Source organism: Callithrix jacchus, chromosome 1, assembly GCF_049354715.1.
Source record: "Callithrix jacchus isolate 240 chromosome 1, calJac240_pri, whole genome shotgun sequence".
Classification (NCBI taxonomy): domain Eukaryota; kingdom Metazoa; phylum Chordata; class Mammalia; order Primates; family Cebidae; genus Callithrix; species Callithrix jacchus.
In genome coordinates, this window is record NC_133502.1 from 108798669 (window position 1) to 108820717 (window position 22049).

A 22049-nucleotide genomic window follows, 5' to 3' on the forward strand; every position below is an offset into this window, starting at 1 on the left:
ACTGTACCCATTCTTCATGTCAAATCCTCAAAGCCTTCTTTGAAACTCTCCACCTTAAAGAGCAGGTGTCCCATAGTACTGGTACATTTGTAGTTGGTGCTAAATAAATGTGATTGGGTGGATGAATGAATAGATGGACAGTTGGATGGAGACCCAGCAAGGTGATGGAGTCCCATTCTGTGAAAATTTTAGAAAATAAGGACTTGAACTCACAAAAGGACAACAAATATTTTGGTTTCCAAGGAAGAAAAAAGAACATTCTATATGTATTGTGATGACTTTTTTCCAGGGCCTGCTTAATTCCTAACTTCCTAGCAAGGAGCAAGCAAGACAACTTTTTGAGCTATCATCTGGCTCTATGACCGTGGTGTGAGGAGGGTTTGCACTTGGTGCCAACACAGAGAAATCAGCCTGCCTAGAGTAGAGGTGATGAAGGAGGAGGGAAGAAATCATCACATCTCCTGAACTGTCATCTACGGAGAGGCCTGGCTCTTGGTGCAGTAACAAGGTAGACGCGTCTGTCTTGGATGATTCCAATCCTCTCTCCCTCACCCCTCACTTCCTGACTCCCACCTCACTGGGCATCAGCAAAGGGGAGAAGGGCCTCTGCCATCCCATCAGCCTGTACATTCCTGCCAGACAGCCCTGGAGGTGACTGTCACTGCAGTGGCCTCTGGGGGCCCCTGCCTTCCTGTCTTGGCTCATAATCTCTATGAGTTGGAGGAGCATCCACTCGAAGGAGCTCTGCACTGCTGTGCTTGGCCGCTCGCAGCTCAGACACGTCAGCTCCCTCCTCAGCAGTGAACATGCTCACATAGCTGCTACACAAATTTATGCCTCAGCCTAAACATTTATTAGTTATGCTTCCCTTTTATTTTTAAAAAATGTTAATTCTACAAATAATACATAAATATATTTCGGTTGTAAAATTTAAAATCTAAGCATAAAAGCAAAGCTAACGTCTCCCTTGACCATACACCTTCTAGACCATACCCCTTTCTAGAGGTAACTGTTATTACATTCTTTTGTGCATTTAGGCTCATATACAAAAATACAGAAAAAATGGTTTTCATATTTAAAAAATTTAAAAATCATCATATTTTGTATAGTGTTCAGTAAATTCTTATTTCACTAATATTTCTTTTCCTGTTAATATATACAGACTGATCTCGTTCTTCCTAACTGCTGCATATAGAATGGCTACGGGCATAGTAGCATTTATTAAACCATTCCTTATTCATAGATAGACTCATTACAATTTTTTTTCTCACTAGAGACAACACAGCTACGATGATCCTTGTGAACTCTAGTTTGTGCATGGTAGGCACATACAAAATTTTAATGCATACCAGCAATTGTTGTTTAAAAGTGCTAAAGCAATTTACATTCCACCAGCAAGATATCTGAGTACAAATTAGTACATCGTAAATAACGTTTGATTATTTCACTTATTAAAATCTTCATAGTTGGTATATCCTGATTATTGTTATCCATTTAATCATTCATTGGCTTATTCAACAAACATGTATTGAGTTTCGGATATGTATCACCCACAAGGCAACAGAATTGTAAAGCTAGCAGCTCTGCAAACAGCAACCTGCATGATCATTTCAGTGTCAGGAAAGCCTCTACACCAGAGAAGACCTCTTCTTCTGCTTGCTCTAAGCGTCTTTAGCAGGTGATCTCAGCTCCCCTTGCCCAGTGAGCCATTAGGCTGCCAGTGCAAACTTGCTCATGGGAAGCCACATTCACTGGAGTCACTCAAACATGTTAGAGGGCCCATAGGATCATTCCTGAGAGGGGGCTGTGTAGGAGGAGTTAGGAAAGGAGAGGGCGAGCTGCCAGTTGTAGGCAGGGGTGAAGATGGGAGATCTCATCTACTCCAAAGATTCTCTTCTGAATCAGCAGGTTACTACTATGTATGGTGGCACATTAGTGTGTTTTTTCTTACATTTTAAAGATAATTTACATGGATTGTGATAAAAGGCCTAGTATGACAATGAGGATGATGATGATAGTAATAATAATGTTTCATTGACTCAACACTCCATTGATTGTGACACAAACCATTATTTTGTGAGCCACTGAGAAAAAAATGCTGCCAATTATAACATGCTATTGATTACGAATAACCTCCTGATTTCACAGATGTAAAAATGTATAAAAGCCCTAGAGTCTCTGAAGTATAGTAATAATTTATAATCCTGAAGCACCTGCTGTATGCAAGGAATTATCTTATTGCACATGATTCATCTTATTTAATACTCACAAAATGTTTAACAGCTGGCTCTCCAAGAAAAATATGCTCTGATTTGTAGCATTTACTGATTTCATGGTGTAAATGCTCCTACCTGGCCATTGTCATCTCTCTAGGGGAAACCAATGAACTCAGATTCCGGAAGAGAAGCAGATAATCACTTCTTATAAGCCAGTGAAAGCTGACCCCAGAACAACACTAGATAAATTTCATTATTATTACCATTTTACAGATAAGATAACTGAGGTTTAGAAAGATTAGATAATTTGTGCAGGACTATGTAGCTAGTAAATAGCAAAAGTTGCCACTTCACCACTGCATCCTTACAAAACCCTGACTAACAGGGGCATGAGTAGTATGGATGAAGGACTTGGAATCATCCTGACAACAACCTGCTCTGATGAGCCGTCAACTTCATCTGACCCCTACATCCCACTGCTGGATCATTCTTGGGGATTATGGGAACAATCGACTTCTTTTCTCATAAAGTCCCTGCCCTTTTCCCTATGTGAATATATTTATTTCTTCTTAATTCAACACAACAAATATTTATTGAGCACTTACTGTATGCAAAACATTGTCCCTAGGCATCAACCCCTTGGCTTTCAAATGGCATGGGAAGGCACCACTCTAAATGTCCAGTGCAAGCAGAAGAAAAACTGCCTACTATATATCAGAACTACCTACAAAAGTACATGAAATCATCTATGAAAATTTTGAGAAATAAATCAGGATTCTATTAGTGTTGATAGAATAATAGATCATTTTTAGCTAAGAAAGAAAATTAAAACCTGCTTCTACCATATACCCTCCTTCTTCCCACTAAACACTTTAATTAAGCTCTCCATGAGAGGTCACCAGGATGAAGACATAGCAGCTCTGACTTTTCTCATTATCCATCTCCTAGAGACTAGCAGGTGATTAGATTGACTCTTTTGAATCCCAGGAAGCATTGTGAAAGTTGTGGTGTCCCTGAAAAGGTATCATAATTAGGTTGTGCAAATATCCCAAAAAATGGAGCACTATAGAGAATTCAAACTTTGCAAGTTCACTGATGTGGGATAAAAATTCTGCATGTGTGCATCTGTCACCTCTTGGATATCTGACTCTGCTTCCAAGAGGTAGATGATATCCAGATGGGCTTCTGTCAACTCGCTACACCAACAGCATGCAGCATTTTCAATCTGTTTATTTGCAGCCATATCCTGTGTTCTTTTGTTTTGCCTGGTTACTTCCTGCATCGCCCAGAGGCAGGTGTTACAATCCCAGTGGCCTGATCCCCTTGTAAGAACACCACCAGCATACCGGGGCATAACTGCCTAGGCTGCTGGCAGATGGGGAGATCTTGAATGAAAATATTCACACATTGAAATGGTGCCAAGTAGCAGGCAGTCTAGTAAAACCAACATGGCTTTGGGGACATAATACCTCTGAAGAGTGAGAGGCATGGTGGTATTTGTGGAAACCCAGCTGTTACAGACGGTGGCATTAACTTGCCCAGCTTTGATGACAGTTGTCTGAGTTTGGGATCACTGAACCTCAATATAGAATTTTTTTTTGGCCCTACTATTCTCTGTGGGTAAACAATAGTCTTGGATCTTAGCTGCAGCTGTATGCAATATTTCTAGACAGATCTTTCCAGTTCTACTACCAAGAATGTATTAAATCACAAGGCCATGTGTTCACTTCCAAACTGGAAATTCAAGTTTAGTTGGGAACTGGCCTAGCAGGAGAACAAAGGCCATATAAAAGTTTCAAGGAAGAGGAAATTGTTCTCTTACACAACTGTGGACCCACTAAATGAAACAATATTGCAAGATTCAGCCAAGATGTTAAGTGAAAACAGAAGCCTTGGGCTGCCTTCTGGTCACTTTGAACAGAGAGACATAAAGCATGCTTAGGAGGAAGGAGTGTGGATTGAGCTTTGATCTTCTGGACAGTGTTATACCAACTCTAACATCCAAACATAAGAAGGGCTGATTATCTGTTACCTTTCTCTAGTTTACTTCCTTATTCCATCTTCTCAGTGTGAAAATGAGTGGGTTTATTATCAACTCCCTTTCAGCCTCATGACTTTACAAATGATTTATTAGACGCCCGTCCTTGTGCCCAGCCGTGTACCAGTAGGACTAAGTGATATAAAGGACTTCTATTTTTGAGAAGCAGTTGAACAATAAAATATGCACTCACTGTATTTAGCACCAGTAATAAAAGTGAGGGAGAGATGGGGGGCTCACTTAAGTGCAGTCTAGATTTCCTGCTGTAATGATGGCAGGCTCTGACCAGCCTGTTCTTCATCTCTCTTTAATTCCTCTGTTCCTTCTCTTTGTGAAGAAGGAGCAAGAATTAAATGAATGACATGAGGTAGGATCTAGAGAACGCCAGAAAATTGAATTGTCTGAGTTGTTGCGGTTTGGCTGGCTGAGATAATCAGTCCTCTGAATTGATCCTGCAATCCTAAACTAGGCATTGGTAGACTGTGCCAAACTCACACATGGTTTTTCCCTGACCTCTCTATTCGTTCTCAGGTTCCACCCACCTCCCAATTCCCAAGCCTGTTCCCCCAGATGTCCATGCCCCAGGCTCTTTAACATTACTGTTTAGCTGCCGTTCACCGAGCTCTGCAGTGTCCCATGGGCTGTGTGGGTGCTCCATGATTTTCCAGGGTGGCAGTGTTGTACCCCATTTCCAAAGTGAGAAATATACTCTGCCTGAATATCCAGTAGGTGGTGGAGTTTTAATGCAAACTCGAGATTGCCCATTCTCAGAGCCTGTGCTCTTTTTCTCTTGAAGTGTGTACGATGTGAATTTTTGTAACACTGGGAATGACTAATGCTAACAAACCCACAGGGCACATCTGAGACTTTGCCTGGCAACTTACTGGGATGATAAGCTTCTTTTGTAGCAGTTTCTTTAGATCTCAGATTCCTCAGTTATGAAATAAGTGGGGTTGGACTGGCTGATCCCAGTCTAACCTCTTAGAGTCTGTGAGAGCTCAGGACAGAACAGTCATATTTCTGTTAATCCTGGGAACTCTGTTTCTTAGGCCAGAGTCCTAGAAACTTAACTATCGGAGAGTATTCCACTGCAGACTATGAGCCCTCTAAATGAGTTTTCCAGGCTAGATCATAGTATTTCAGCTTTTCGTTCCCATGAACACACACATGCTTGGAGGTCCATGAGACCTGATCTGTTCTTTGGGAAAGATAATATCCCATCTTTGGGAAAGATATCAAATGCAGTAATTCCTGCATTTGAAAAAGACCAAATCTGGGGTACTCCCTGGGGGAATGTATTTGAAGAAGAGAGTTTATTACAAAGCTTTATGAAAGGAAAGAAACTTAAGCAATCCATGTAGATGAGCTCTAAGGCACTGCGGAAATAGAAGCCTAGGAAAGAAAAAGCAATCTTACCTGATCATATGGAACAGAGGTAAAGCAGCAGCACATTTACTGCCAAGATAGATGAAAGAGATGAAGAGAAAAAAGCCAAGGGCATATTACAGTAGGCTTGATGAATGTCATCCTGAAATCTAATTCAATATTTGAATGCTATAAATTGTGTTAAGAAATATAAAGCCAAATAAACCTTTGGGACTGTTTGTGACTGATTCAAGACGACTGAGTTTAAACTGCTGCTGATGAAATGGATGGGGGCAGAATAATGGTATTAGCAATTTAACAAAATCCTAATAAATCAGGGATGAAACTTGATTTAAGTTACACAGAAAGCCTTGCCAGAGGACATGGCCTCAACTCGGCTGAAGTCTGTGATTAGGATGGGAGCCGAAGTTGGAGCATGGAATCGCTGCTATTTTGGATTCACTTCTACATCCTAAGGAGGTTCTGTCAAGTGATAACAGGGACTGCATCTGCTCTGAATACGCTCACCACATTTGCGAGCCTTGTGTTTTTATCACATGTGAATCTCACCTGTGTACCCCCCATTTTATGAACGCTCTGGTTTGGAATTATCTCATCCATCCCTCAGTTACCACCTTAGGTGCAAAGATTTCATCCCCAGTTAAGAAAGGACCTGGGGAATATTCACTTCTTATTAGTGAATATTTTATTAGCATAAAAAAAAGAAGCTTTCATCTTATTTTTTAACCCCTGAGAGCCCTGTAATGTCAATATTTGTAAAATACATGAAAATAATGTTTGTAACATATATGCATATGAGGGCTAATAATTTAAAATATAATTTCTGAAGTATTCTATCTCCTAGAAAGATGGTTGCTCTGGGGCCTTCTACTCATTGAAGCGATGGGTTTCAGATCTTCAGGGAAAGGGTGGAGGCCAACTCTAGCAGTAGAGTCATTTCTCATCTTTGACTAGCAAATAGGATTTTTGAGTCACTAGCAAGATAATAGTCTTCAAAGCCAGGCTTTGGTGAAGAGAAATAAATTCCTAAATTCTTTGAGCTCCCATTAATGTCAGGAATCATGGCTGGTGGACTGACTCCTAGAGTTTCTATAAACCTTGATAGAGAAAAATTAGCATAGAATATAAGAGAACCCTTGGTTACATTGGATAGGCAGGGAGAAATCTTGCATCTTTAGGCTTGAGGAGTTATGGGAATAAGAAGAGAGGAACCAGAGAATAGCCAAATTGTTAAACACATGCATTTATAGCTTCTCTTATTGGGAGAATCTTGAGTGAATCCGACACTGAGGTTGGTGGCCTGCTACCCTCACTGGAACCTCTGTGCTTTGCAACTGCAGGGGCCCCAGTTGCATTGTACTCTTTGTGAATGGCCATTCCTGAAGTTGTGCAATGCTGTGGCTTTCCTTCCAAGCACGGTCTTATGGGGACTTCGGGTCTCTAGGATAAATCTGGTAGAAGGATATGGGGCAGGACCAGTAGAGGAAAGTGGTTAGAGGGACAAGCCTCTGGAAGCTCTCTGGGCTCTGCTGAACTTTGGTGTGTTGGGTAAAAGGTTTGAAGGTTGCTTTATGGCCCAGTGAGAACTCACATAGCTGCTATGAAGGGCTAGTGTCAGAAATAGGCAACCACCCAGGACAGGAAATTCAACAGCAAAGGCCAGCCATGAGCATCCAAGGATAAACTTGATGTCATAAGGCCAGATGAAATTGCCCTCAGCAAATGCCAATCGTGAGGTCAGTTCTCTGGATCTGCCAGTTCTGCAGAGAGAGGCAGTACCCAGGCCAGCTTCCTCTCACCACCTCAAGCCCCTTTCTATATTTGCACTCCCTCAATTATCAGAAATACTCTTAAGCTTTCATCTCCACTCAGAAGCCATCTTGAAAATCAGGAAGAAGAGAGGGAAAACAGCTCTGTTCAAAGAGTTTAAAAAACTGTGTGAATGTTTGTTCCAAGAAGCATTTGAATATGTAGTACTATTAATTGTCAGATTTTGCCTCTATTCTTACCCCATATCCCTACTATCTAGCAAGATTAGGAGGGAGATTGACAGTTAATAAGGAATATTGGATCAGTTAAAGAATATAAAGAAGTCTGTATTTTGTTTTGCTTTGTTTTTTTGCCAAATTAGTGAAGTATGCATTAGCAATCCTGTTCTACCATGTTGGTTCATAGCTCTTAGTCCTTTAGACAAACAGCTCTTAAACTCTTCTGCTGCAATTTGCCTGAGATTCCTAAAATCTCCTGCTTTCCAAGTAAAGAAGGGATTAATGGCTGAGTGCACACACTCTGAGATGGAGTTAAAGCATGAGACTCTTGGGGCTGGAGCTATCTGGGAGACCATTTCATTAATGACAGATTTTATTTTCAGAGATAAAACTGCAACCCAAGAAGCTTCCATTTCTTGTCTACTGGAACTCTATCTGGGTTCTCTGAGTTGCTAAAAGGAAGCCTGACTACTCACCTACACATGCCAGATGCCATCTAGACACTCCATTCCCACCAATGTGTCAAACATTGAGTGAGCTGTCTTAGACCACACTTACTCATTCTCCAGATGAATTCCATCTAGTGACTTCAGCTTATATCATGTGGAGAAGAAAAATTGCCAAGCTGAGCCCTGTCCAAATTCCTGATCCAAAATCATTAGATAAAATAAAATGCCAGTTGTTTTAAGTGGTTAAAACATTTTTGGATGGTCCGTTATGCAGTCATAGGCAACTAGTATAGTAGAAAGGAAGTGCAATAGGGTGTTAGAAAAGAAGACGTTAATGCTAATTTAGGAGATTTCTGGGATAGCGGGAGGTAGGATACAAGTATAGCTTTGAAAATGGCCAGGCCTGGGGCAAGTGGTGATGGTGAGACATGGGAAAGAGAGTAAGAAAGTTGTGAAAGTGGAAGCACATACAGAATGTTCTGAGCTTGACCAGGGTGACTGAAGTGAGGCTAGCATGAATGGGAGCAGCAACAGGGAGAGATTTTTGGGGAAAAAAAAAATCACTGGTTAATGTCAGGACTACGCATAAAACTAAAGATGCTTGTTGCTACCAAGAAGGAAGTTTTAAAGCAAAGGCCTTGTCTCTGATTATTTCTCCACTGTCAGAAGCTGTCTATTGAAATACATCACAGTGATAAACAAATAGGTTCATGGGTTCAGCCTGAACCGTAACGTGAGTTTTCTTTCTCCAGTGGCAGTCCTAAGCTCTGGCTTGCACTAAATCTATATGAGCTTTGAGTGGTTTCCTGGTCATGAGTTAAACCTAAAACCTACATCCTCAAAAGTCTCAGAAAGAAAATCTGATTATCCTTTATTAGTCCATTTTCACACTGCTATACAGATACTACCTGAGACTGGGTAATTTCTAAACAAAAGAGGTTTAATTGATTCACCACTGTGTATGGCTGGAGAGGCCTGAGGAAACTTACAATCATGGCGGAAGACAAAGGGGAAGCAAGGCATGTCTTACATGGCAGCAGGAGAGAGCGAGCGAGCACGAGGAAGTGCCACATTTTTAAACCATTAAGATCTCATGAGAACTTGCTCACCATCATGAGAGCAGCATGGGGGAAAACATCCCCATGATCTAATCACCTCCCATCAGGTCTCTGCCTCAACATATGGGGATCACAATTCGAGATGAGAGTTGGCTAAGGACATGGAGCCAAACCATATCAGAACCCATGGTTAATCTCCCTGCAATGTAGGGAGGGCCATTCCTAGAGCTGTACAATTTGTGCAATTCTGAAATTCCAGCTGTGTGTGTAATTCTGAAATTCCTGTAGTAATGGCTGTCCCTTTTCAAGTTTCAGAATCCTCTTATTAAAGCATCACCATTCTGCTCATTTGTTTAACAGATGTTTCTTGATAGCCTGCTACTATATGCCAGGCACTGCTCTAGATACTTCAGAACACTGAGTAAGATAGACAAGCCTGTGGTTCCAGAGGCACAGCATTGGAGGAAACCAATGGTAAACAAATAAACAAGCAAACAAGCAGGATAATTGCAAGAGCTATAGGAAAAAAAACCAGCACATGTAACACAAAACCAGCACATGTGACGGAAGGCAGGGCACAATATTTGATAAGAGTCATGGAGTGCCTGTCTGGGGAGACAATGTTTGAGTCAAGACTTGAATCGTAAAGAACCTGCCATGTGAGATTTGGCGGGGAGGACTTTTAGTGAGCAAAAACAGCCAGTGCAGAGACCCAGAGGCTGGAACCAATTTTGCATTTCTGAAGAACAGAAAGAAAGAGAGCATGGAATAGTGAGTGAAAAGGGAATGGTCAGCACAGATCGGAGAGTCAGGCAGTGTTGGCCACAGGACATCTGTGGGGCCTGGGCAACAGCTGGTTTTCATTTCAAATGAACAGGGAAGCAGTACGAGAGAACATGAATAGGTTTAGATCTTTGGCTGATGAAATGAATTGTCAATATTAGTTATGAAGTTACTGAGGATTCAACCAGAGGTTGGCATACTTGTTTTCTGTAAAGGGCCACAGAGTAAATACTCCAGACTTTGGGGTAATTTAATCGTTGTGGCAACTACTCAATTCTGCCTCACAAAAGCAGCCTCACACAAGATGTGTAAGTTTAATTACAAGAACAGGTGGTGGGCTAGATTTTGCCCATGGGCTATAGTTTGGAGACCACTGTATTGGATCACGGGGTGTGGGAAAGTAGGCATTTGAGTGCACCAAGCAGGGTGGGGATGCATGGTTAGTGGGAGCATGGAGAATTCTAAGACGCAAGGCCACAGGCTCTGAGAAAACAGGCAGGTGGAGGAGAAGGATGTCAGAGACAGATTTTGCATTTTCTAATTTTGCAAGGGCTGACCCCATGAACATGTGTGTGCATGTTTGTGTTCAGCCCTGGTGGCAACATGGGCCAAAGGCTCTGGTGTACTGGGGTGGTGGTTTTGTAGACCATGAGACTTAACAATTTGAGAGTGCTGTTTAAGAAGTGAATACAATATTGGGGACAGGGCTTTGGAAGAAACTTACCAAGTGACAGGCCCTGAAGCATGAGGCTTATTAGCTCCAGGGTAAATCCACCTCTGCTTCTGTACACATACTCCCCTACCCACAAGCTCACAGCAACAATCTGAGCCTCATTAAGTCAGACTGTTTCAAATAAAACCTCCTTTAGTGACATCTGGTGCATGACTGATACTTTGAAACAGTCAGAATCCTAAAAAAGGAAAAGGGCACCTGCTCTGGGTCCTGCTGTGTCTGATTTGTCATCGCCAGGGTGCAGGTGCTCAGGCCACGCCCACCTCAACGTCCTTAGCAACACAAACAGCAGTAACTGGAAATCACATTGCAGCTTGTGTGGTTGATGTCTGCCTTATGTCCGCACACTTATATTGCTGGAAATGACACTGGAACCCAGAAAGAATGTATGCTGGTGCTTTAGGTCATGAAATGGGAGAAATTTTGTGGATTGCGTTTATTCTCTTATCCTGAAAAATTTTGCATGTGAGACAGCCACTCCTCTGGATTCCACAGATCTGTATTGGGAAAATATTATAATAAGCACCTGCAGTGGGAGCTTAGTCTCCAGTGCATCTGGGCATGAGTGGAACTGGCCTGTGGAAGGTTTGGGGAGAGGGTGTGCTTGATGGCTTAGGAGAAGGGGAGAGAGGTAAGGAGAAGAGTGAGAGAGGGTTGGAGCCAGCAGATGGTGAAAGGTCTTGCCCTCTGCAATGTGAGCTTCCTTCAAATCTCTGCTCTGTCCTTTCCCTATATGCAAGTTGCCAGTTAAATCTATGAAGTCAAGGAAGGAGGGAATGAAGGACACAAAGTGCTTGATGTGCATGAGTTTCTTTGGAAACAATAAAAGTAGCTGAATTCTTCAGCAAGGATGTGGAGGAGGATGTTGGAAGTGGTTAAGTGGTAAACAAAATGGGTACGGAGGATGGAACCCATGAAAACGCTTGGGAATTGTTGGGGAGGCTTAGGTTGCCATGGCATGGATTTACGGTTGGTTCCAAATTTAACCACATCTATGAAATACAGAGGGGTCCTGCCTGAGAGCTCTGCGGGTAACAGATGGCACGTGCCTGGTGAGCACAGCAGCCAGCAGGTACAGCATGTTGATGAGCATGTGTGAGATATCCCTGCAGGCCTCCAGAAACACTGGGCAATATAGCAAGGGGCTGGCTTTCTATGTGAGTAGATGGGTCTATGGAAATCAATGAGATGTGGGTATAAAAGTCGTGTGACCTAATTGGAGACCACAGGGGAATGAGGTCTGGAGACATTTAGGCTGCCATGGGTTGCTTATCTACCTACCCTACCTGATGTAAAGTCACTGAGGCCACAAACCTTGTCTTATTCATTTTCCTAACTCTTCCTGTCCCCCAATCACCTTTTCCAACTTATCTAGTGCCAAGCATAACCCCTGGCATATGCTGTATTCACTCAGTGAATATATGTGCAATGAATAAATGAATAAAGAAAGCATGAATAAAACACTCTTATGTAGGAGTCTGTACCCTGGCCCATGCTACCCTTCATTCTTGGTCAATTCTAGCTTTGTTCTGGACTTTTGGTCTCTATCTGCCATGAGAGAATTAATGGGGCTATTACAGCCTCATTCAGGCTGACATTTAGAATTATAGAGTAGCAGAGCTGGAAATGACCCTAGAGACAGAGTTCAATGCTTTTGATGAAATCTGAGCTCCTTAAAGGAAAATCCAAGTAACTTCCATTTATCTGAAATAAAAATGAGCAAGAAATGCAAATGACTAGAATATTTTTTATATACCCTATGCCATATTTTTATCTATAAGAATACCTTATACATGTGAAGGTTTTTATGGGATATCAAGTTCTCTCACTTATATTATTGTCTCACTGGGTTTTCACAGTATATTTTTAAGCAGTCATTGATCCTCTCCATTTTAGAAAGAATAAGTGACTTACCATAAATCATTCAACTGGCTAATGACAGCCGGGGTTCAAAGTGGTTGTATTAGTTCTTTCTCACATTGCTATAAAGAACGGAGACTGGGTAATTTATGAAGAAAAGAGGTTTAATTGGCTCACAGTTTTACAGGCTGTACAGGAGGCTTTGCTGGGGAGCCCTCAGGAAACTTACAATCATGGTGGAAGATGAAGGGGAAGCAAGCAGGTATTCACATGGCCGGTGGGGATAGGGAGGGGGGGGAGAGAGTGTGTGAGAGAGAGAGAGAGAGAGAGAGTACACAAAGGGGGAGGTGCTACACACTTTTAAACAACCAGATCTTGTGAGAACACTATCACAAGACAGCACTAGGGGATGGTGCTAAACCATTAGAAACCACCCCGGTGATCTAATTACCTCCCACCAGGCCCCATTTCCAACACTGGGAATTACAATTCAGCATCAGCTTTGGGTGGGGACACAGAGCCAAACCATATCAGTGGTCTACTGATTCTAGGTCCAATGTAATGTCACCATCTGGCAGAAAGCTTACCAGTCCATGGGTAACAAATAGGCAAACTGATCTCAAGCATCTCCTTGGCAAGAAACACAGCTTTTAGGTGCTCTCAATCTCCTATTTCTTAGATAGCTCCCGAGGTATATGGCAAAATTCTAGATAAAAGGTACAAGCTGTTTCACTAATTCTGCTGAGTTGTGAGAGAGTCTGCGTTTCCCATTGCTCCTGTAACAATTACCAGAATTTAATGTTTTAGAAGTCTTACGGTTCTGGAAATCAAAGGTCTGAAATGAGCTGTACAGGGCTAAAATCAAAGTGTTAGCAGGGTATATTTCCTCTGCAGACCTCAAGGGGGAAATCTGTTCCTTTCTCCTTCTAGTTTCTCAAAATTGCTGGCATTCCTTGGCTTGTAGACCTCTCAGTCCAGTCTCTGCTTCTGTCCTCACATAGCTTTCTCCTCTGATGCTGACTCCTCCTGCATACCTTTTATAAGGACCACTGTGATTACATCAGGCCCAGAATAATCCAGGATAATCTCCCCATTTCAAGGTCCTTGATTTAATCACCTTGGCAAGGACCTTTTTGCCATATAATATTACATTTACAGAGTCTGGAATTATGGCATGGACATATTTAGGGGATACTATTCAGCCAACCACAGAGAAGAATTTTATTTTTCTAATGTGTCAGATTCCATGGTTTTAGAAGAAAGATTTAAAAATGATACTTGCCAATGGGTTTATCTGAGAAGAGAATGGGGTGACTATAGTAAAGAAGCCACTATACTCCCAACAGCGAGGAAGAAAGTATCTTCCTCAATTTCTAGGGCATGGACTGTCCTCCCAGGTACGCTCCTTACTCTCTCAGTTCAGAGTAGAGGTGGCGGTAGCCAGACTGGTATCTATGAATAGACACAAAATTTTTCAGCCCTGGCTTCTGAGCCTCTACTACCTATAGGTGTAATGAGTGCCAAATGCCAACATTTACATGCATATTAATCAGTCTTTGGTATCAATGCGTTTTTCAATGTGAGGTGGTGGGTCTCATCTTGAGAACCTGGGCTATCTCTATCCTAGGATTTAAACCTGTTTGAGCATGTCCAGAGGGCCCAGCATAGCCCTCTTTGCCTGTGGGACCCAGGAGCCTGTGAGATGAGACACACTAAAGAAAAAGAGTATGGAAACTTCATGCTTGGACCACAAACAGTCTAAAGGCATTGGAGAACAAGGGCCATGTCTGTCACTAAGATCACCCCTTGCTCCAATCCTATAAGCTCACACCTAACAAAGTTAAACAATGAGTACAAGCTAAAAGAGCTGTTTATCTAAAACCCCTGGAGACACTGAGAATGTAGAAAAGCCATCACTGACGTGGCGCATGGTGCTGCTTGTTTGGGCAGCAACAGGAAATGTAACAGGCAACTTTTATAGCGGCACCTCATGCTTTTTAGGCATCAGAAGGCAGTCAGTAGGTGTATTGATCTATTTTCATACTTCTATGAAGAAATACCTGAGACTGGGTAATTTATAAAGCAAAGGAGGTTTATGGACTCACAATTCCACATGATTGGGAAGACCTCACAATCATGGCAGAAGGAAAGGAGGAGCAAAGGCATGTGTAACATGGTGATAGGCAAGAGGGTGTGGGCAGGGGAACTGCACTTTGTAAAACCATCAGATCTCATGAGACTTATTCACTATCATGAGAACAGCATGGGAAAAACCTGCCCCTGTGATTCAGTTACCTCCCACAGAGTCCCTCCCATGACACATGGAGATTATGGGAGCTGCAATTTAGGATGAGATTTGGATGGGGAACAGCCAAAGCATATCAGCAGGGGAGGAGAACAACATAAAAACATATTTTAGAACTCCTCAAGGATGAGTTGAAGGGATGAAGAGCTTTGAAGATGAGATGAAGCTCTTGAAATTGCAAGTTGCAACAAAACCAGAGAATATTTGTGGCAGAATAATATTTTAAAATATTAACAGGAATTTCAATTTCCCTATTATTTTCTATTGCCCTGTAATCCATGGTGTTCATCACCATGGACAATTAATGATTATATAACAGCAGAATAAAGTTTTTGAATTTCATAAGTCTAGCCTTGAGGGCACTTAAAGCATAAACAGTAGATTTGGACTAATACCTGGTGAGTTAGAAAAAGATGGTTTACTTCTAGACTAGAAAAAAATTCCCTGAATTTAGGGAGAAGGTGATCGTGGTGGTGGTGATGATGAAGAGGAATAGAAGGGAAGCCAGTAATGGGTATACAGTGGATTTGGGGAAGAAGATATGGGGGTTTATTCCATTCTACTCTGACTGTTACTAATCTGGAAGGTGATAGCACCTCCAACTGGATTAGGGAAGTCTGAGAGGAAAGACGCCTTGAGCCTCCCTGTCCTAAGTAGGTCCCTGGGAAAGAGATTATGCCTCACAGAAAGAGTGACTATATGATGTTTTGGTACATGGGGTTCTACACAGCCTCATGGATCTTACCATGGCTCAGTGTGGCGTGGGAGGCCACAGAATTGCTCCTGACCCCCAGTGGAGCATGGCAGTAGGCATGAAGGATAACCCAGTGATTGCTTTCATGGGCAATAGATGTACAGATGGGAATGGGAATGTCTCAAAGGATGCTGGTCTGCCGAGATGATACAGAGTGCCTCCTTTTCACAATGATACCATTTAAACACCCTCCCCAGACTTACATGCAATTCCAAAGAAAAGGGAAATCCAAAATAGACTGTGATTCAGTCTATGCTATTTTGGCATGCAGGGAAACTGAAATAGAAATCAGATTGTTCAGTTGCAGAAAATAAATACAATCGCATTTTGTTGACATTTGAGTTAGGGAACCACACTTTGCATTCTCTACATTCTGTAGTTGCATTTGCACCTGACCTGAAAGTCCCTGGTGTACGGCAAGGTATCATTTTGATGAGGCAAAAATTTCAGTCCTTCATGTAGGATGAGTAATTTATCTGAAATATGCTTGTACTTGACCAGCAGCATCTCAGTGTTGCTCTTGCGTATGAAGTTACTCTCAGAGAGGGTCTGAGCAGATCACATAAAACTTAATTTTTATTTATGTAATGTATTGCCCAGGACTTGGGAGAATGTGATCACAGCAAATTTTATGCCATAATGATTTTTATTAATCTGAAGATTTGAAACAGCCTTGGGATATATTTGAGTCATTTGTGATGTTTGATGTCTTCAAAAATGGATCAGCAGTGGAGAATATTTAGAGAAAAACACAGATTTTTTTTAATGTTATGCAAAGTTTTGAACATACCCCAAATAAGAAAGAACAGTATAATGTTCCCCCATGTTCCCATTCCCCAGCTTCAACTATTAATATTCTGCCAATCTGAAAATACAGAATTTTAAAACGGAGAACACTTCATTTGAAAAGTGAGGAAACAGAGCGGAGGGTTACGGGGGATCTTTCCACTCACACACCAGTGATCTTTCTGCTTTGAAGTGAATAAAATCATGCACTAATCAATACTCAATACTTAATAGCCATAATATTTCATAGCTCATCCATTCTGAATAAATGGGAGATTTACCCCAAATCTGGATTGAGCCTGAATCCTCTGCAATTTCTGAAGAACTCCCAAAGGGAAGGTGGTTGAACACAGGGTTGCCAAGCACTGGAACTAAGCTTAGACAGTGAGGCACCTAGGATGCAGCATTTAAGCGGCCCTGAGTCTCAGGTTCACCCATACATAGGGTCAGCACCACACTCACCCCTCCCATCCCTTAGGCTACCACATGCTCATTCCAGTTTCTGACTTATATCAATCCCCAGATCCCCAAACTAGCTGCTCAACTGCCTTGCCTCTTGAGATCACACACTTTCATGAGAAGAGGTGGTCTACATGGAACAACTGATTTCTTCTGCACTCACAAATTTACTTGATGTGAAATGACTCCTGGGTGCCAGAAATGAGGCTAGATGCCAGAGTGTGAAGATGAATAAGTCAATGGTCTTGACCTTGAGGGCACTGCGGTCCACTAGGAATACTCTCTAAATGGTTTACTTTTCCATTTGCATTTGAAGCAGTAAACTCTAAACCAGCTTTAATTCCAGGGAGCACATAGGCTGTGGCTGAATGGAAACTATTTATTCCTGGCAATATTGGAGGAGGCTGGAGGGGGTAGTAGTAGTTTACAATACATTTTTCTTATAGGTGTTTATACTTGATTCTCACAGCAGTCCTATGAGATGAGTATTATCTCCTTCTTTTAGAACTGACAAAATGTTGGCTTAGCAGTACTGAGTAATTTTCAAAAGATCCAGCAACAAATATGTTTCCCATTGGGATCTGAACCCTAGCCTTGTGCCTTAAATTAAATGTCTTACACCATGGTAACTACAGCGGTCAAAAGGTCCGCACCAGAAATGACAAAGGAATATTGGAAAGTTGGGGACTTGGAAGGAACATGTTACAGAGCAGCTACCAAGGTGGTGAGAGAGGCCCTCGGGATGGCACAGACATGCCCAAATTCTCATCCTCACCTGCAGTTCTTCCCTTGCCATCCTCAGATTATGATCCATAAAGCCTCTCTGAAGAGACAGCTGCAGTCCTGTGCTTGCTAACAATCAGCATGTCTTCTGAATGGTATCTCCATCCTCTCCTGACAATGGGGTCTCCTCTTACTGTCCGCTCTCAGAGGCAGGAAGCCATGGAGGAGAATGGCTTTCTTCTAGCTCAAATGCTTCAGTTGCATAATTGAGCTGACTTCTAGGCATTGATGGGGCCTGGGCTGAGAAGCAGTGTGGAATGGGGCTACTTCCAGGAGGCAAAGGATGCTGGGATTTCATATTTTAAAGTGAATTCAATTCATCCCAGTGTCACTGATGACTAGTAAAAAACCAATTTGGAATCTATTGGGTTGGAAGGGTGGGACAGTCCTCACACTCCTGTGGAGCCCTGAGTTCTGTGTCAGAGATCTCTGAATGAGATTAGACATAAAGTCACAGGGGCATGCTAGCAGACCCAGAGGAAGGCCATCATAAGCTCTAACCTGCATCCCATTCTGACCACATTGTTTATGGTGACCTGTGAATTAAAAACACATAGAAATCCTCTTTGTGTCTTTAAAATGGCATAGATAAATGTATTCTGTTAATTTTTAAAAATAACACTATTTACTGCATTTTGTTACCTTCTTTTGACATTTCTTCATTTTAATATTCGGAAGCATAAAAATCTGAAATTGGTGTTTTATGACATCTGAAGGTCTTGCCTAGCCTTAGTATTTTTAGGACGCCTGGTCCCAAGAAAAGAGCATTGTTTCCTAAGCCATTGATGTGTTCAGGGGCTAGATTTTATTTAACTTCTTCAAGCCACATCAATACATTACTTAATAAGCTGTGTCTACCACCACAGAGTGACTCTGAAGAGTTGGAGGCAATTGCCTGAGTTATCATAGCCCTGAAAACTGTTCATCTCAAGTATACAAGTAGTAGACACAAGGATGACTTTGCCTTTAAGTTATCTGTATAATTGTACAAATTCTCCTGTAAATCACAGTAAACAAATGTATTATATAGATGTGTATGTATAGCAATATAAAATATATAACATGGCTGGGCAATGGTGGCTCAAGCCTGTAATCCCAGTATTTTGGGAGACCAAGGCAGGCAGATCACTTGAAGTCAGCAGTTTGAGACCAGACTGGCCAACATGGTGAAACCCCATCTCTACTAAAAGCAAAAAAAATTAGCCAGGTGTGGTGGCAGACACCTATAATCCCAGCTACCTGTAATCTCAGTGACTCAGGAGGCTGAGGCAGGAGAATCCCTTGAACCCAGGAGGTGGAGGTTGCAGTGAGCTGAGATCGTGCCACTGCCCTCCAGCCTGGGAGAGAGTAAGACTGCTTCAAAATAAATAAACAAATAAATAAATAAATAAATAAATAAAATATATAAAACATTGAATAAAATGTTTTTATACTTTAGTACTCATGTCTGCAATCAGTTCTGAATATTTGAAAAATAATGTATTGTAGGTTACATAAACATTTCCCCTGCTACCTTTTACGTCCTGTTTTCTAGTCAACATCTTCCTTGTTTGGCTGTTTAACTTTGGAACATGTGCTTTGCTGGTTCAGTTCAGGACTCACATTCCCAATACCTAACCTAGTCATGCAGTGATTTGTCACAGTTTTTACATCTAGGTTCCTGTGATGGTCCTTGGTGCTGCTCACCAGCTATTTCTAGGCATTTGCCGTTTGCCTTAGGATGGAGAGGCCATGTGACTCTGGCTGAATTTTAACTGGAAACGTATGTTCCTAAGCCAGACATTTAACTCCTGACATGATACTTCTGAAGCTTTCTTTGTCTTTTCTAGGGTAACTAGGAACCTTGCACACTATGACTGCTCCATCAGCTTAAATGTTGGAGTTAGGATGATCTGGAGCACAAAAGAGAAATAAACTTTTGTTGTATTAAGCATCTGATATCTCTTCCCTATAACATAGCCTACTCTATCTTGACCGGTAGACAATGTACTAAATTTCCTTTAAATTTTTAAAAAACATTTCTATTTTAGTGAATACATAGTAAGTGTATGTATTTAGGGGGTCCATGCAATGTTCTGGGACAGGCATGCAATGTGTAATAATCATATCATGGAAAATCGGTATCTGTCCCCTCAAGCATTTATCCTTTGTGTTACAAACAATCCAATTATATACTTTTAGTTATTTTTAAGTGTGCAATACCATTATTATTGACTATAGTCTCTCTGTTGTGCTATCAAATACTAGGTCTTATTTTAACTATTTGTTTTTGTACCCATTAGCCATCCATAACTTCCCAGCATGCCTCCCTTCCCCAATACCTTTCCCAGCCACTGGTAACCATCCTTCTACTCTCTATCTCCATGGGTTCAATTGTTTTGATTTTTGGATCGTACAAATAAGTGAGAACATGCAATGTCTGTCTTGCTGTGTCTGGCTTATTTCACTTAACATAATGATCTCGGGTTTCATTCATGTTGTTGCAGATGACTGAATCTCATTCTTTATTTTTCTTTTTTTAATGGCTGAATAGTAATCCACTGTGTGCAAAGACCACAGTTTTTTAATCCAATTATTTGTTAATGGATACCTAGGTTGCTTCCAAATCTTGGCTAATGTGAATAGAGCTGCAACAAACAAGGGACTGAAGATACCTCTTCCATATACTGATTTCTTCTCTTTTGGGTATATACTCAGCAGTGAAATTGCTGAATTGTATGGTAGCTCAATTTTTAATTTGCATTTCTCTGATAATCAGTGATGTTGAGCATGTTTTCATATGACTGTTTAGCATTTGTAGGTCTTATTTTGAGAAACGTGTATTTAAATCTTTTGCCCATTTATTAATCAGATTAGATTTTTTCCTATAGTGTTGTTTTAGCTCTTTGCATATTCTAGTTATGAATTCCCTGTCAGATGGGTAGTTTGCAAATATTTTCTCTTATTCTGTGGGTTGTCTCTTCACTTTGTTGATGGCGTTCTCTGATGTGCAGAAGCATTTTAGCTTGATGTGATCCCATTTGTCTATTTTTGATTTTGTTGCCTGTACTTCTGGAGTATTACTCAGGAAATCATTGCCCAGATCGTTGTCTTGGAGAGTTTCCCCAATATTTTCTTGTAGAAGTTTCATAGTTTGAGGTCTTAGATTTAAGTCTTTAATCCATTTTAATTTCATTTCAGTATATGGCAAGAGATAGGGGTCTAGTTTTATTCTTCTCGGTATGGATATCCAGTTTTCCCAGCACCATTTATTGAAGAGACTGTCTTTTCCCCAGTGTATGTGCTTGGCACCCTTGTCAAAAATGTTCATTGTGTTTGGATCTGTTTATGGGTTTTCTATTGTGTTCTATTGGTCTATGTGTCTATTTTTATGCCCGCACCATTCTGTTTAGGTTACTATAGCTCTGTAGTATACTTTGAAGTTAGGTAATGTGATTCTTTCAATTTTCTTCTTGTTGCTTAGAATAACTCTGGCCATTCTAGGACTTATGTGGTTTCATATACATTTTAGGATAGTGTTTTTCTAGGTCTGTGAAGAATGTCATTGGAATTTTGATAGGGATTGCCTCAAATCTGTAGATTGTTTTGGGTAGCATGGACATTTTAACAATATTGATTCTTCCAATCCATAAACATGAAATAATTTTTCATTTTTTGGTGTTTTCAATTTCTTTCATTGGTATTTTACAGTTTTCATGATAGAGATCTTTCACTTCTTTGGTTAATTCCTAGGTATTTAATTTTATACGTGCTATTGAAAATAGAATTACTTTCTTGATTTATTTTTCATACTATTTCCTGTTGGCATATAGAAATGCTATTGATTTTTGAATGCTGAGTTTGTGTCCGGCAACTTTACTGAATTTGCTTATTAGTTCAGTTTTTTGGTGCAGTACATAGGTTTTTCCAAATATAAAATCATATCATCTATGAACAAGGATAATTTGACTTCTTTCTTTTCAATTTGGTTGCCCTTTATAGCTTTCTCTTGTCTGATTGCTCTAGCTAGGACTTCTGGTACTATTTTGAATAACAGTGGTGAAAGTGGGCATTCTTATTGTGTTTCAGATTTCAGAGGAAAAGCCTTCAGTTTTTCTCCATTCATCTGTGGGCCTGTTGTGTATGGTCTTTATTATGTTGAGATATGTTCTTTCCATACATAATTTTTTGAGGGATTTTATCATGAAGGGATGTTGAATTTTATCAAATGCTTTTCAGCATCAATTAAAATGATCACATGGATTTTGTTCTTCATTCTGTTGATCTGATGTATCACATTGACAGATTTACATATGTTGAATGCATCCCTGGGATAAGTCCCATTTGGTTATGATGAATAATCTTTTTAATGTGTTGTTGAATTTGGTTTGCTAGTATTTTGTTGAGGATTTTTGCATCAATATTAATTAGGGATATTGGCTTATAGTTTTTTTTGTTTTTTGTTTTGGATG

The 22049-nt window shown here is 40.9% G+C and overlaps 1 long non-coding RNA gene across 2 annotated transcripts in view; it reads left to right on the top strand.

Moving 5' to 3' along the window:
• Window positions 1-294: 294 nt before the first annotated feature.
• Window positions 295-22049, top strand: part of LOC118154571 (uncharacterized) — a 56335-nt gene continuing 34580 nt past the window's right edge. For both annotated transcript variants that reach the window (XR_004744633.3, XR_004744634.3), the window contains exon 1: window positions 295-508. This is a non-coding gene — a long non-coding RNA (uncharacterized LOC118154571). The remainder of the gene's footprint in view (window positions 509-22049) is intronic.